Genomic DNA, 14,039 nt, shown 5'->3' on the forward strand with positions numbered 1-14,039 from the left:
CTCCTTTTGGATCTTCTTTCTTTTTGCTCCTCCTTTCTCCTTGTTGTTGTGTCGTTGCATTCCCCTTTGGATCTTCTTTTGCCAAATTCTGAGCTTATCATTGTCTCCTGTAGCCTCTGTTGATTGAATCTCACCCTTGCTAGTTCTTGCTGTTCAAATATCTTCCGAGCCTCATTAAAACATTTGATTTGTGGGTTGATCAATGGGGGTGTGGAACAGAGGTAACTAAGCTTTTCTTGGGTGCATATGTCATAGTCAAGTCTGTCCTTGTGCCTGGCTTCCTTGAACATTCTGTTTTCATTGAAATCTCTGTAGAGTGTTTCATGTCTAGCATCCAACCTATGGAGAAGTTCTCTTTGCTGAGCTTGCTCTATCCTTAGTTGAGCTTGTTCTTGTATCACTTTCTCCATGGCTTTTTCATGTTCCATAGCTGAATTGTTGATGGCTTCTTGCATCTTGGCATATTGTTCTTGTTGCAACTCCATCATGTGTGTTTGGTACTCATTTTGTTGGTTCATCCATTGAACTTGAACCCCTCTTTGTTGATCCATCAATTGCCAAAGGTCCCTTTGTTGTTGCGCTTGTTCCTCTTGGCTTCTTTGAATTTGTGAATATTGCCCAGAAATCCCTTCCAAGGCGGCTTGGAGTTGGTTCATGTTCAAGGTGTGGGATTCATCCATTTCTTGAGGCTCCTCCTTGTCTTACTTCTTTCCTTTTCTTCCTTCTTGCTAAAGGTTGCCTTTCCAATTGGGTTGTGGTGATGAACTCCAACCTTTCTTTGGTGAGAGGCTTTCCAATGGAGACCAAATCAGTTTCTCCAAATTCTTCAAGAGGCACTCCAGCTTCTTCACATAGGCGCAGAATAGTACTAGGATATCCTAGCCAGCTGTCCTGTTTGACCTTTTGAGCTATTTCAATGATGTTCTTGGCTATAATGTCTCCAACATTGATTTCCCCTCCTTTCATTATGCAATGGATCATTATAGCTCTATTCACCGTTACCTCAGAGTTATTTGAAGTAGAGATCAATGACCTCCTCACTATGTCATGCCATCCTTTTGCTTGAGGTATGAGATCACCTCTCCGAAGTTTGAGTGGTCGGCCATGTGAATCCGATACCCAATCCGTGCCTACTCTGCATAAGTCACTCACCACATCCACATATCTTGGGTCATTTTCAACCCTTTCTTCATAGCTAGGTCATTTGAACTGTTTGTGCTTGACCCTTAGCACCCTATTGATGGTGTCCGGGCTAAAATCAACATCCCACCTCTTACATAGCTCATGTATGGTTCTTCATCATCATATTCTCTTATCACATTAGTGAAGAACTCATGGATGAGAAGCATGCTTATTTCTTGAGGTTGGTCACAGAGAAGCTCCCATCCCCTTTTTCTGATTATTTTTTGTATCTCAGGGTATTCATCTTCTTTAAGCTTGAATGGTAGCTCTGGAACAACATCTTTGCTTGACATCCAACTAAAAATTCGCTCATTGTGTTTGGATTTGAATCTTCTTTGATCAAATTCATCTTCTCTCCTATCCCTTGATGATGAGGCCATTGAGATTCACTTGCAAGATTGAATCTCCCCAACACCAAACTTAGTTGAATGCTTGTCCTCAAGCACAAGGAAAATGATTGTGAATGAGAGATATGAGGTAAGCACGGTGACTTAGAAAATGATGGTGAAGGAGATTGAGTGTTTCGGTTATGTGAGAGATGTGATGCTTCAAGAGGAGTTTTGTTGGGTAAAGATGAGGTTCAAGGTTAGAATTTGTGAAACATGGAGTAGGTTGGAGGTTGAGTATGAGTTCGGTTAGTGAAGTGAAAGTTGGTGGTTAGAAGAATGAATGATGAATGAATATGGTTGAAGTATTTAAAGTGAAAGTTGGTGGGAAGGCATTTAAGGCTCGGTAATGGCATGCTTCCTTGTGCACAATGCATGTTGATTTCTTTTTCCCCATGCACAAAGTTTAAAATTCATGTGACTACCCTTCCTTACGTATCTGTGATCTTTCTTCAAGATTCCCCATCATTTCTTTCCTTCTTTCATTATATGCTTCCAAGATTCCCCATCACTTCTTTCTTTCTTTCCTGCAACAAAATGCCAAAGGCTTGAGATTCTTAAAGTGACATTAATGGCTAAAAACTTATGATTATGTTCCTATACAAAATTGACTAAATTAGATTCCCTAATCTATTTTTTAGCATTAATAATGCAAGTAAAGACACCAAACTTAGTTTGTGACTAAGTGTTCTATGGAATTAATTCCAAAGATAGCCACATCAAACTTAGTAATTTACCTACATTCAATGCTTTTTTTTTTCACGTTTTTTTTTTATTTTATTTTATAACTAAAGTAGATGACAAAACTTTCATAGCTTAGCATTTTCGTGTATGTATGGACACCAAACTTAGTTTGTGGCTAAGTGTTATAGAACACACATTTGCCATTACTTCAAGATTGGCCACACGAAACTTAGTGCCTTGCATACACCATGTACTAGTCTACTTGCTCATTATTGGTTACTAAAACATGAAATTAAAAGACTCCCTGTGCATGGGTTGCCTCCCATGAAGCGCTTTGTTTATTGTCCTTAGCTCGACATTGCAGCTTCTTTGCTCATGTTAAGAGTTGCACACTCTCTTCCTTGCTCCAAGGGCCACCAAAATAGTGCTTCACCCTATGTCCATTGACTGTGAAGGTTTGTTTTGAGGCTTCATCAAGCAATTCAACATAGCCATGAGGTGAAACTTTGGTGATGGTGTATGGACCAGTCCATCTAGACCTCAGCTTCCCAGGGAAGATCTTCAATCTTGAATTGAATAATAACACCTTTTGGCCTGGTTCAAATGTTCTTTGAGAGATCCTCTTATCATGCCATCTCTTTGCTCTCTCCTTGTATATTTTGGCATTGTCGTATGCCTCCAATCTGAACTCCTCAAGCTCATTGAGTTGTAGCAACCTCTTCTCTCCTGCTGCTTGAGCATCTAGATTTAGAAGTTTGGTGGCCCAGAAAGCCTTATGTTCAAGCTCTACAGGGAGGTGGCATGCCTTTCCATACACCAATTGAAAGGGAGATTTTCCTATGGGTGTCTTGAAGGCTGTCCTATATGCCCAAAGTGCATCATCTAGCTTCCTAACCCAATCCTTTCTTGTTGTTCCCACAGTTTTCTCCAAGATCCTTTTTAGCTCTCTGTTAGCAAGTTCAGCTTGTCCATTGGTTTGTGGGTGATATGGGGTAGCTACTTTGTGTGTAACACCATACTTGTGGAGTAAGGAATTGAGTTGCTTGTTGCAAAAGTGGCTTCCCCCATCACTTATAAGCCCTTTGGGTACTCCAAATCTTGTGAAGATGTTCTTCTTGAGGAATTGCAAGACCACGTTGGTATCACATGTGGTGGTGGCTATTGCTTCTACCCATTTGGAGACATACTCTACTGCTACCAGGATGTATTTGAACGTGTAGGATGGAGGAAAAGGTCCCATGAAATCTATTCCCCACAAATCAAAGAGTTCCACTTCCAAAATGAACTTTTGGGGCATCTCATTTTTCTTTGACAAACCCCCTGCTCTTTGACATTCATTGCATTGGCTCACAAACTCCCTAGCATCCTTGAAGATTGAAGGCCAATAGAAACCACTTTGAAGGACCTTAGCAGCAGTTCTTTCAGCTCCAAAATGACCACCATAACTAGAGTTGTGACAATGCCACAGTATGTCCTTCATCTCATTTTCTGGCACACATCTTCTTATCATTCCGTCTGGGCATCTTTTGAACAAGAATGGTTCGTCCCAAAAGAAGAACCTAGCCTCATGCAACAGCTTCTTCACTTGTTGTCTTGTGTACTCTTGTGGAATGATTCTTCCTGCCTTGTAGTTGGCCATGTCTGCAAACCATGGGACATGTTGAATGTGCAAGAGATGTTCATCTGGAAACTCTTCATTTATTGATGGAAGGTTGTCTTGGCATTCATCTTGTGGCACCCTTGATAAGTGATCAGCAACTTGATTTTCACTGCCCTTTCTATCTTTGATCTCAATGTCAAACTCTTGTAGGAGTAGCACCCATCTAATTAGCCTTGGTTTGGCATCCTGTTTTGACATAAGATACTTAATGGCAGCATGGTCAGTATACACTAAGACTTTAGATCCAATCAAATATTGTCTAAACTTATCAAAGGCATACACCACGGCTAGTAACTCTTTCTCTGTTGTGGTGTAGTTCTTTTGAGCTTCATTCAACACCTTACTTGCATAGTAGATAACATGAAGCTTCTTTTCCTTCCTTTGCCCCAACACAGCGCCAATTGCAAGGTTGCTTGCATCACACATGAGTTCAAAAGGTAGTCCCCAAGTTGGGGGTGTGATGATTGGTGCTGTGGTGAGCTTAGCCTTTAGAGTTTCAAAAGCATGCTTGCATTCATCATCAAAGATAAAAGGATTTTCTACCACCAGCAAATTGCTTAGTGGTTTTGCTATTTTGGAAAAATCTTTGATGAATCTCCTATAAAATCCAGCATGTCCTAAGAAACTTCTAACAGCTTTCACACTAGTTGGCAAAGGAAGTTTTTCTATAATTTCTACTTTTGCCTTGTCAACTTCTATACCCTTTCTTGAAATTTTGTGACCAAGAACAATGCCTTCGGGTACCATGAAATGGCATTTTTCCCAATTCAAAACTAAGTTTGTTTCTTGGCATCTTTTCAAGACTAAGGTAAGATGGTGCAAGCAAGTATTGAATGAATCACCAAAACAGAGAAATCATCCATAAAGACTTCAATGAATTTTTCTACCATGTCTGAGAAGATTGAAAGCATGCATCTTTGAAAGGTAGCTGGGGCATTGCAAAGTCCAAATGGCATCCTCCGGTATGCAAAGACTCCAAAGGGACAAGTGAAGGAAGTCTTCTCTTGATCCATGGGGTCAACCACTATCTGATTATACCCAGAATATCCATCAAGAAAACAATAATAAGCATGGCCAGCCAACCTCTCAAGCATCTGATCAATGAAAGGTAGAGGAAAGTGGTCTTTTCTTGTGGCATCATTCAACCTCCTATAGTCTATGCACATCCTCCACCCTGTCACTGTTCGTGTTGGGATAAGCTCATTCTTCTCATTAACAATGACAGTCATGCCTCCTTTCTTAGGTACTACTTGCACTGGACTGACCCATGGGCTGTCAGATATAGGGTAGATGATCCCAGCCTTGCACAACTTCAGGACTTCCTTTTGAACAACCTCCTTCATTGTGGGATTCAATCTTCTTTGAGGTTGTACCACAGGTTTGGAGTTCTCCTCCAAGAGTATCTTGTGCATGCATATGGCAGGGCTTATGCCCTTCAAGTCATCAATGGTCCACCCCAAAGCCTCTTTGTGAGTTCTCAAAACCACAAGGAGCTTTTCTTCTTCCTCTGCATTCAATGTGGAATTGATGATCACTGGGAAGCTGTCTTTCTCACCAAGGAATGCATATTTAAGATGAGGGGGTAGTGGTTTCAACTCTTGTTGTGGTGCCTCTTCTTTGGTAGCTTCACTTGGTTCCTTTGATGCTTCCGACGTATTTTCTTCTTGTCCCTTGATGTTATGGACTTCCTCTTGTTGCATTTGATGGTTTGTGTTAAGCACTTCTTCAACCAAAGAGTCCACTACATCAATCCTCATGCAATTTTCTTTCTCAACAGGGTGTTGCATTGCTTTGAAGACATTTATGGTCATTTGTTCATCATGCACCCTGAAGATCATCTCTCCCTTTTCCACATCAATGATTGTTCTAGCTGTAGCCAAAAAGGGTCTACCAAGAATGACTGAATTGTTTCCCTCTTCATCCATATCTAGGACCACAAAATCAGCTGGGAATATGAAGTTTCCCACCTTCACCAAGAGGTTATCAACTACTCCATTTGGCACTTTGATGGATCTGTCAGCAAGTTGGAGTGACATCCTTGTGGGTTTGAGCTCTTCAATCATCATTTTCTTCATCATGGTAAGGGGCATTAAGTTAATGCTTGCTCCCAGGTCACAAAGTGATTTATCAACAGCCATGCTCCCAATCGTGCAAGGTATGAGAAAGCTGCCAGGGTCTTTGAGTTTTGGAGGTAACCCTTGTTGAATGATGGCACTACACTCTTGATTGAGAACCACGGTTTCTTTTTCTTGCCAACTCCTCTTCTTGGTGATCAACTCCTTAAGAAACTTTGCATACAATGGCATCTGTTCTAGAGCCTCTGCCAATGGGATGTTGATTTCAAGTTTCTTGAAGATCTCTAAAAACCTTGGGAATTGTTGGTCCTTTGCTCCTTTGTGTATCCTAGTTGGGTAAGGAAGCTTGGGTACATAAGCTTTCACTCCTTCATTTTGTTTTCTTTTTGTGGATTCATACTTTCCTTGCCATCACGGTTGCCTTCTTGACTTGGTGGATTGCCTTGTGGCTTGACAACCTCCTTGTCTTTGTTAGATGTTGAAGCCTTTTCTTCATCTTGCCTTTCCATTGTGTCTTGCTCTTTGGGTTTGTTGCTTCTTTATTTGAACTTTCACCAACTACCTTGCCACTCCTTAACTGCAAAGCCTTACATTCTTCTCTTGGGTTGGGTATTGTGTCACTTGGGAGGACATGGGTTGGTTTCTCGGCTTGTTTGGCTAGTTGTCCCACTTGTCTCTCAATGTTCTTCATAGTGACCGCTTGTTCTTGTTGTCCCTTAGCTAAAGCTTGAGTGGTTTGAGCAAGTGCTTGCAAGGTTGCTTCCAGACTTGAGATTCTGGCCTCATGATGGTCAATTGGAGGTATGATGGGGGTTGATTGTTGTTGGAAGTTGTTGGGTGGATTAGTGTGGTAATTTTGTGAGTTGGATGTTGGTGCAGAGAAGTTATTTTGGTGGGTTTGTGGGTTATGATGGAGGTGTTGATATGTGTTTTGTGTTTTTCTATATTGGTTAGTGTTGTTGGTATGGTGATTTTGGTTGTTTGTGTTACGGGTGTGATTGTGGTTGTTGTTCTTTTGCCAATGGTTTTCTCCCCACTTTAAATTGGGATGATTCTTCCAAGATGAGTTGTATGTATCACCATGGAATTCTTCCTGAGAATTTGAAGTATTCTGCATGTATTGAACTTGTTCTTGTGGTTGTTCAACCGTGGTTCCTTCACCTTGGTTCCATTCAAGTGATGGCTGATTTGTTGTGTTCACTGATGCAAGTTGCATACCATCCATTCTCTTTGTTATCATCTCCATTTGTTGTTGGATTTGTTGGTGCATTAACTTGTTTTGTGCCAAGATAGCATCAACACCTTCAAGCTCCATTACACCTTTCTTTGGGGGTGGATTGTGTTGCCTCTCTGATGAGTAATAATATTGATTGTTTGCCACAATCTCAATGAGGTTTTGAGCCTCCTCAGCAGTTTTCATCATGTTGAGTGATCCTCCTGATGAGTAGTCTAGTCCCTTCCTTGCTTCTAAGTTTAAGCCTTCATAGAAGTTTTGAAGCTTAACCCAATCACTAAACATGTCTGGGGGACATCTTCTCATTAGTGCCTTATATCTTTCCCAGGCTTCGTACAATGACTCCCCTTCCATTTGCCTAAAAGTCTGAACCTCTGTCTTCAACTTGATGACCTTTTGAGGTGGGTAGAACTTTGCTAGAAATTTGCCCATCACTTCATTCCAATCATTGAGGCTTTCCTTGGGGAATGATTCTAGCCATTGAGTGGCTTTATCCCTCAAAGAGAATGGAAATAGCAACAACTTGTAGACATCTGGATGCACTCCATTTGTCTTCACTGTATTGCATATCCTCAGAAAAACAGAGAGATGTTGATTTGGGTCTTCAAGAGGTCCCCCTCCATAAGAGCAATTGTTCTGTACCAAAGTGATGAGCTGAGGTTTTAGCTCAAAGTTATTGGCCTGAACATTTGGTGTAGCAATGCTGCTCCCACAATGTCTTGGATCAGGGATAGTATATGAGGATAACACCCTTCTAGCGTGTCCACCATTATTGTTGACCCCTCCAGGAGGGTTGTGCATCTCATCCTCCATGACTTGATCTTCTCCCTCTGATTCCTCTGACCCTTCTTCACCAACTATGAACTTTCCTCTTTCTGCTCTCCTTAACCTTCGTCGGGTTCTCTCGTCCTCAATATCACGTCTACTTGTTCCTGACATACACAAACAGAACCAAAATCACAAGTGAAATATTCTAGAATTAGAGTGGAATTGGAGTTAGTGAAACAAAGTATCAAACAGTTAGTGGGCTTAACAAAAATAAAAAAAAATGCTTAATCTAAACCACCTTTCACTTAATCATTGTCAACCTAACCAATCCCCGGCAACGGCGCCAAAAACTTGATACGTAAAAATTAAGATTTCACGTACAACCGGCAAGTATACCGGGTCGTATCAAGTAATAAAACTCACAAAGAGTGAGGTCGATCCCACGGAGATTGGAAGATTAAGCAACTTTAGTTAATGGTAGATTTAGTCAAGCGAACATAGTTTTGATTTCATGAGCATTTTGATTTTTGAACATAATTGCAAGAATGTAAATGACACAAAATGTAAAGAACTAGAATAGAGAAATAAAATGGAAGTAAATGACGGAAACTTAAAGTGCAAGAAACTTAAATGACATCAAAAATAAATTGCAAGGAATTAAAGTGCTGAATTCTAAAGAGCATAAGAGTGAGAAATAAGAAACAGAATGTAAATGACAAGAATAATAAATTGCAAGAATGTAGAAGGGAATTGGGTAATGGGTTTTCAAACACTAAGAACAAAAGAAATGAGAATTAATGATGGAGAGGATCATTAGGGATCAGAGATGTTAGTTTTCATGAATTGATGTTAGTCAAATCCTTCTCAATCATGGGTATAGATCTATGGCAAGTGGGTGATTGAACCCCAATCTCTTGGTGATTCAATCTCTCTCAACATAACCAATTGCCACTCTCGTGATCTAATTGTTCATGAGAAGAGATGAAGCTCATATATTATCCAGCCACACAATTTCTATAATCTCAACCAAGGAGAGTTACATCTCACATACTAACCAAGGTATATTGATTAAAGAAATCATGAAAGGATGAACTCTAAACTGAATTATGTGGCTCATTCCTCAAACTCACCACATAATTCATATAGATTAACCCCTCTCTCGATGGTGGTTGAATCTGTGAAGATCAAGAGTTCCCTCTTTAAATCAACCACTAGAATTGAGGAGGAAAGATGGGTTCATCAATCCATTCCAACAAACAGAGCTCCTCCCCCTAATGAAAGTGGGGTTTAGTGAGTCATTGCTCCAATTTCAACAACAATTGCCATCAACAAGAATTAAACTGAATGTAAAGGAAGAAGAAGAAGAAGAATGAAATGCTTAGAACTTCAAATTGAAGAAGAAAAATTCCAATAAGAATCAAAGAAAATGCTCTCCGGGTATCCTCCCGGAAGTACCACAAGAGTTCTCAAAAGTAAAGTGCTGAGAGTCTAAAATTCTAAGTGTCAAAAGTGTAAAAAAAGTAAAAGTGTAAAAAAAGTCCCTCTAAAGTACAAACTCAATCTCTATTTATACTAGTCCTAAAGATCTTCAAGTGGGTTAGCAAGATGGGCTTCCTCTTTGTTGAATTCTTGGCTCAATTGGAGGTGTTTTGACCTTTGTGATGAATAGGTGAAGTAGAGCAAGTTGGCACCAATTCTGGCCCATTGATGGGCGTTGTTGGCAATAACTCAGGCCTTAGTGCACGTTGGCAACGTGCATGCCAATTTCCTGGAAGTGAGTTTGAGACTTGGGCGTTGCTAGCCCAAGTTGTTGCAAACAACTTGCTCTTCCTCTTCTTGGCCTTACTTTCATGCTAAATGTAGCCCAGAATTTGAGTGTCAACCTTCAGCTTCAATATGGACTATTATACATCATTGGAAAGCTCTTGATGTCTATTTTCTAATGCCACTGGAATCACCTCAATTGGACTTTCCTAGCTCAAGTTATGGTTCCTCAAAGAAGGTAAGGTCAAGCTGCCAAGTTGTTGCCAAGTTGTTGTGAATAACGCACCCTCAACCCCAAGTTAGCAACGTGCTCGAGCATGACTCTCCCAAGGCAAGGACTTGAGGCTGGCGTTGTTGCAAAACACGCCCCCTTTGTGCACATTGGCAACGTGCTCGATCCCACATCCAAGGATCATCTCTAGCTCCCTTGAATTTCATTTCTTGTTCTTGTTTTTAGGGCCTAAAGATGACTCTGGTTTGGCTCCAATCTTGTGCTCCACCATGGACTATTATATATGGTTGGAAAGCTCTGAATGTTAGCTTTCCAACGCAACTGGAAGTACTCAATTTGGATCTCTGTAGCTCAAGATATCTTCCATTGAAGTGGACATGTTCAGGCTGCCTTGTTTTGGTAAGTTGGCGTTGGCAACGCCCATCTAGCGTTGGCAACGTGAGTGGTGCGGCATTTGGGCGTTTGGAACGCGGTTTGTGCGCCATTGGGCGTTTGGCACCTTGGTTGGTGCGCCAATGGGCGTTTGGCAGCCTGGTTGGTGCGCCAATGGGCGTTTGGCAGCCTGGTTGGTGCGCCATTGGGCGTTTGGCAGCCTGGTTGGTGCGCCAAGACTTGGTGCCAAAATTTGCTTGTGTGTGGCGTTGGCAACGCCAGATTCAAGTTGGCAACGCCAACTTTGCTTCTTCCAGGGCCAAGCTTGCCTTGCTTGTGTGTGGCGTTGGCAACGCCAGATTCAAGTTGGCAACGCCAACTTTGCTTCTTCCAGGGCCAAGCTTGCCTTGCTTGTGTGTGGCGTTGGCAACGCCAGATTCAAGTTGGCAACGCCAACTTTGCTTCTTCCAGGGCCAAGCTTGATAGTGTGGCGTTGTTAGCCTGCGTTGTCCTCAAAAACGCCAATGCTTCCTAGCTCAAACAACGTGCTCGAGCTTCCATATTAGTGCCAAAATTGCTTGTGTGTGTGGCGTTGGCAATGCCACTCTCAAGTTGGCAACGCCAACTTTGCTTCTTGTCTTCCTCCAGGGCCAAGTTTGCCTTGTGTTGTGGAGTTGGCAACGTGGATTCCAAGTTGGCAACGCCAACTTTGCCCAGCTTGCATCATTCTTGCTTCCATGCCTCCTTGTTTCATCACCTATCATCAACAAGGGAAATAGCTTCAAAGTCTTACCAATTCAAGCAATAAATTTCATGAGATTCATTCATACTCATTCATATATGCATTCCTTAAATCATTTGCATGAATTTGGCTAGAATTAACATGTTCCTTAATATCATCATGCATGGAAACAAAACTCATAAAAGGACTTGTTTATTTAGAGAAAATGAGTGAAATTAAGCTAAAACTAACTAAGCTAACTAACTAATAATGCAAATATGCATTTGCATCAATCATCACATTCATCAAGTTGAAGAACAAGTGATATCTTGGACAAAGAACAAGCGGAATTGAATAGAAGAACAATAGTAATTGCATTAATACTCGAGGTACAGCAGAGCTCCACACCTTAATCTATGGTGTGTAGAAACTCCACCGTTGAAAATACATAAGAATAAGGTCTAGGCATGGCCGAATGGCCAGCCTCCCAAAGAGGGTTCAATCATAAAAACATGATCAAAAGATCAAAAAATTGAAAGATGTCAAATACAATAGTAAAAGGTCCTACTTATAGGGAACTAGTAGCCTAAGGATTACAAAGATGAGTAAATGACATAAAAATCCACTTCCGGGCCCACTTGGTGTGTGCTTGGGCTGAGCAATGAAGCATTTTTCGTGTAGAGACTCTTCTTGGAGTTAAACGCCAGCTTTTGTGCCAGTTTGGGCGTTTAACTCCCATTTTGGTGCCAGTTCCGGCGTTTAACGCTGGGAAATCTGAAGGTGACTTTGAACGCCGGTTTGGGCCATCAAATCTTGGGCAAAGTATGGACTATCATATATTGCTGGAAAGCCCAGGATGTCTACTTTCCAACGCCGTTGAGAGCGCGCCAATTGGGCTCCTGTAGCTCCAGAAAATCCACTTCGAGTGAAGGGAGGTCAGAATCCAACAGCATCTGCAGTCCTTTTCAGTCTCTGAATCAGATTTTTGCTCAGGTCCCTCAATTTCAGCCAGAAAATACCTGAAATCACAGAAAAACACACAAACTCATAGTAAAGTCCAGAAAAGTGAATTTTAACTAAAAACTAATAAAAAATATACTAAAAACTAACTAGATCATACTAATAACATACTAAAAACAATGCCAAAAAGCGTACAAATTATCCGCTCATCACTTGCTATTGCCCAGCCTATTACGTCCACCATTGTTAAAACCTTGTTGAGGTTTTTGTTGATCCTTCCATGCGAAATTTGGATGATTTCTCCATGATGAGTTATAGGTGTTTCCATACGGTTCACCCATGTAATTAACCTCTGCCATGGCAGGGTTCTCAGGATCATAAGCTTCTTCAGAAGCTGCCTCTCTAGTACTGTTGGATGCATGTTGCCATCCATTCAGATTTTGAGAGATCATGTTGACCTGTTGAGTCAACACTTTGTTCTGAGCCAATATGGCATTCAGAGTATCAATTTCAAGAACTCCTTTCTTTTGAGGTATCCCATTGTTCACGGAATTCCTCTCAGAAGTGTACATGAATTGGTTGTTTGCAACCATGTCAATGAGCTCTTGAGCCTCTTCAGGCATTTTCTTCAGGTGAATAGATCCACCTGCAGAATGGTCCAATGACATTTTCGAAAATTCAGAGAGACCATAATAGAATATATCTAATATGGTCCATTCTGAAAACATGTCAGATGGACATCTTTTGGTCAGCTGCTTGTATCTTTCCCAAGCTTCATAGATGGATTCACCATCTTTTTGTTTGAAGGTTTGAACATCCACTCTCAGCTTGCTCAGCTTTTGAGGAAGAAAGAATTTATCCAAGAAGGCAGTGACCAGCTTATCCCAGGAGTCCAGGCTATCCTTAGGTTGTGAATCCAACCATATTCTAGCTCTGTCTCTCACAGCAAAAGGGAAAAGTATGAGTCTGTAGACTTCAGGATCAACTCCATTCGTCTTTACAGTCTCACAGATCTGCAAGAACTCAGTTAAAAACTGATAAGGATCTTCAGATGGAAGTCCATAAAACTTGCAGTTTTGTTGCATTAAAGCAACTAGTTGAGGCTTAAGCTCAAAGTTATTGGCTCCAATGGCAGGAATGGAGATGCTTCTTCCATCAAATTTGGACGTTGGCTTTGTGAAGTCACCAAGCATTCTCCTTGCATTATTATTATTTTCGGCTGCCATCTCCTTCTCTTGTTCTAATGTTTCTGAAAGGTTACCTTTAGAATAATGTAATTTAGCTTCTCTTAATTTCCTCTTCAAAGTCCTTTCAGGTTCTGGATCTATTTCAACAAGAGTGCCTTTATCCCTGTTCCTTCTCATATGAAAGAGAAGAGAACAAGAAAGAGGAATCCTCTATGTCACAGTATAGAGATTCCTTTATGTTTGTAGAAAAAGAAAGGGGAGAAGAGTGAAGAAGGATGGGTTCGGATTTTTAGATGAAGAGAGGTGAAGAGAAGTGTTAGTAAACAAATAATTAAATAGAAGAAGAAAAGAGAAAGAGAATTTCGAAAATAATTTTAAAAAAAGGGTTAGTGATTTTCGAAAATTAGAGATAAATTGTAATTAAAATTGAAATTATTAATTAATTAAAAAGAATTTTTGAAAAAGAGAGAGATATTTTCGAAAATAGAAGAGGGAGAAGTAGTTAGGTGGTTTTGAAAAAGATAAGAAACAAACAAAAAGTTAGTTAGTTGATTGAAAAATATTTGAAATCAAAATTTTAAAAAGATAAGAAGAAAAGGAGTTAGATAAGATATTTTGAAATCAAATTTTGAAAAAAATAAAATTTTGAAAAGGATAAGATAAAAAGATAAGATAAAAGTTTTAAGAGAAAGATATTTTGAAAAAGATTTAATTTTTAAAATAACTTAACTAACAAGAAACTACAAGATAAGATTCTAGAACTTAAAGATTGAACCTTTCTTAACAAGAAAGTAACAAACTTCAAATTTTTGAA

At 40.3% G+C, this 14,039-nt stretch overlaps 1 non-coding gene and 1 pseudogene across 1 annotated transcript; one reads left to right on the top strand and one right to left on the bottom strand.

Annotated features, from left to right (window-relative positions):
* Window positions 1-14,039, bottom strand: part of LOC130981001 (uncharacterized) — a 97,468-nt pseudogene that overhangs the window by 6,612 nt on the left and 76,817 nt on the right.
* LOC130984507 (small nucleolar RNA R71) lies at window positions 12,765-12,868 on the top strand. Its single transcript, XR_009088442.1, has one exon. It is a non-coding gene; the product is annotated as a small nucleolar RNA R71 (small nucleolar RNA).

Source organism: Arachis stenosperma, chromosome 5 (assembly GCF_014773155.1).
Source record: "Arachis stenosperma cultivar V10309 chromosome 5, arast.V10309.gnm1.PFL2, whole genome shotgun sequence".
NCBI lineage: Eukaryota > Viridiplantae > Streptophyta > Magnoliopsida > Fabales > Fabaceae > Arachis > Arachis stenosperma.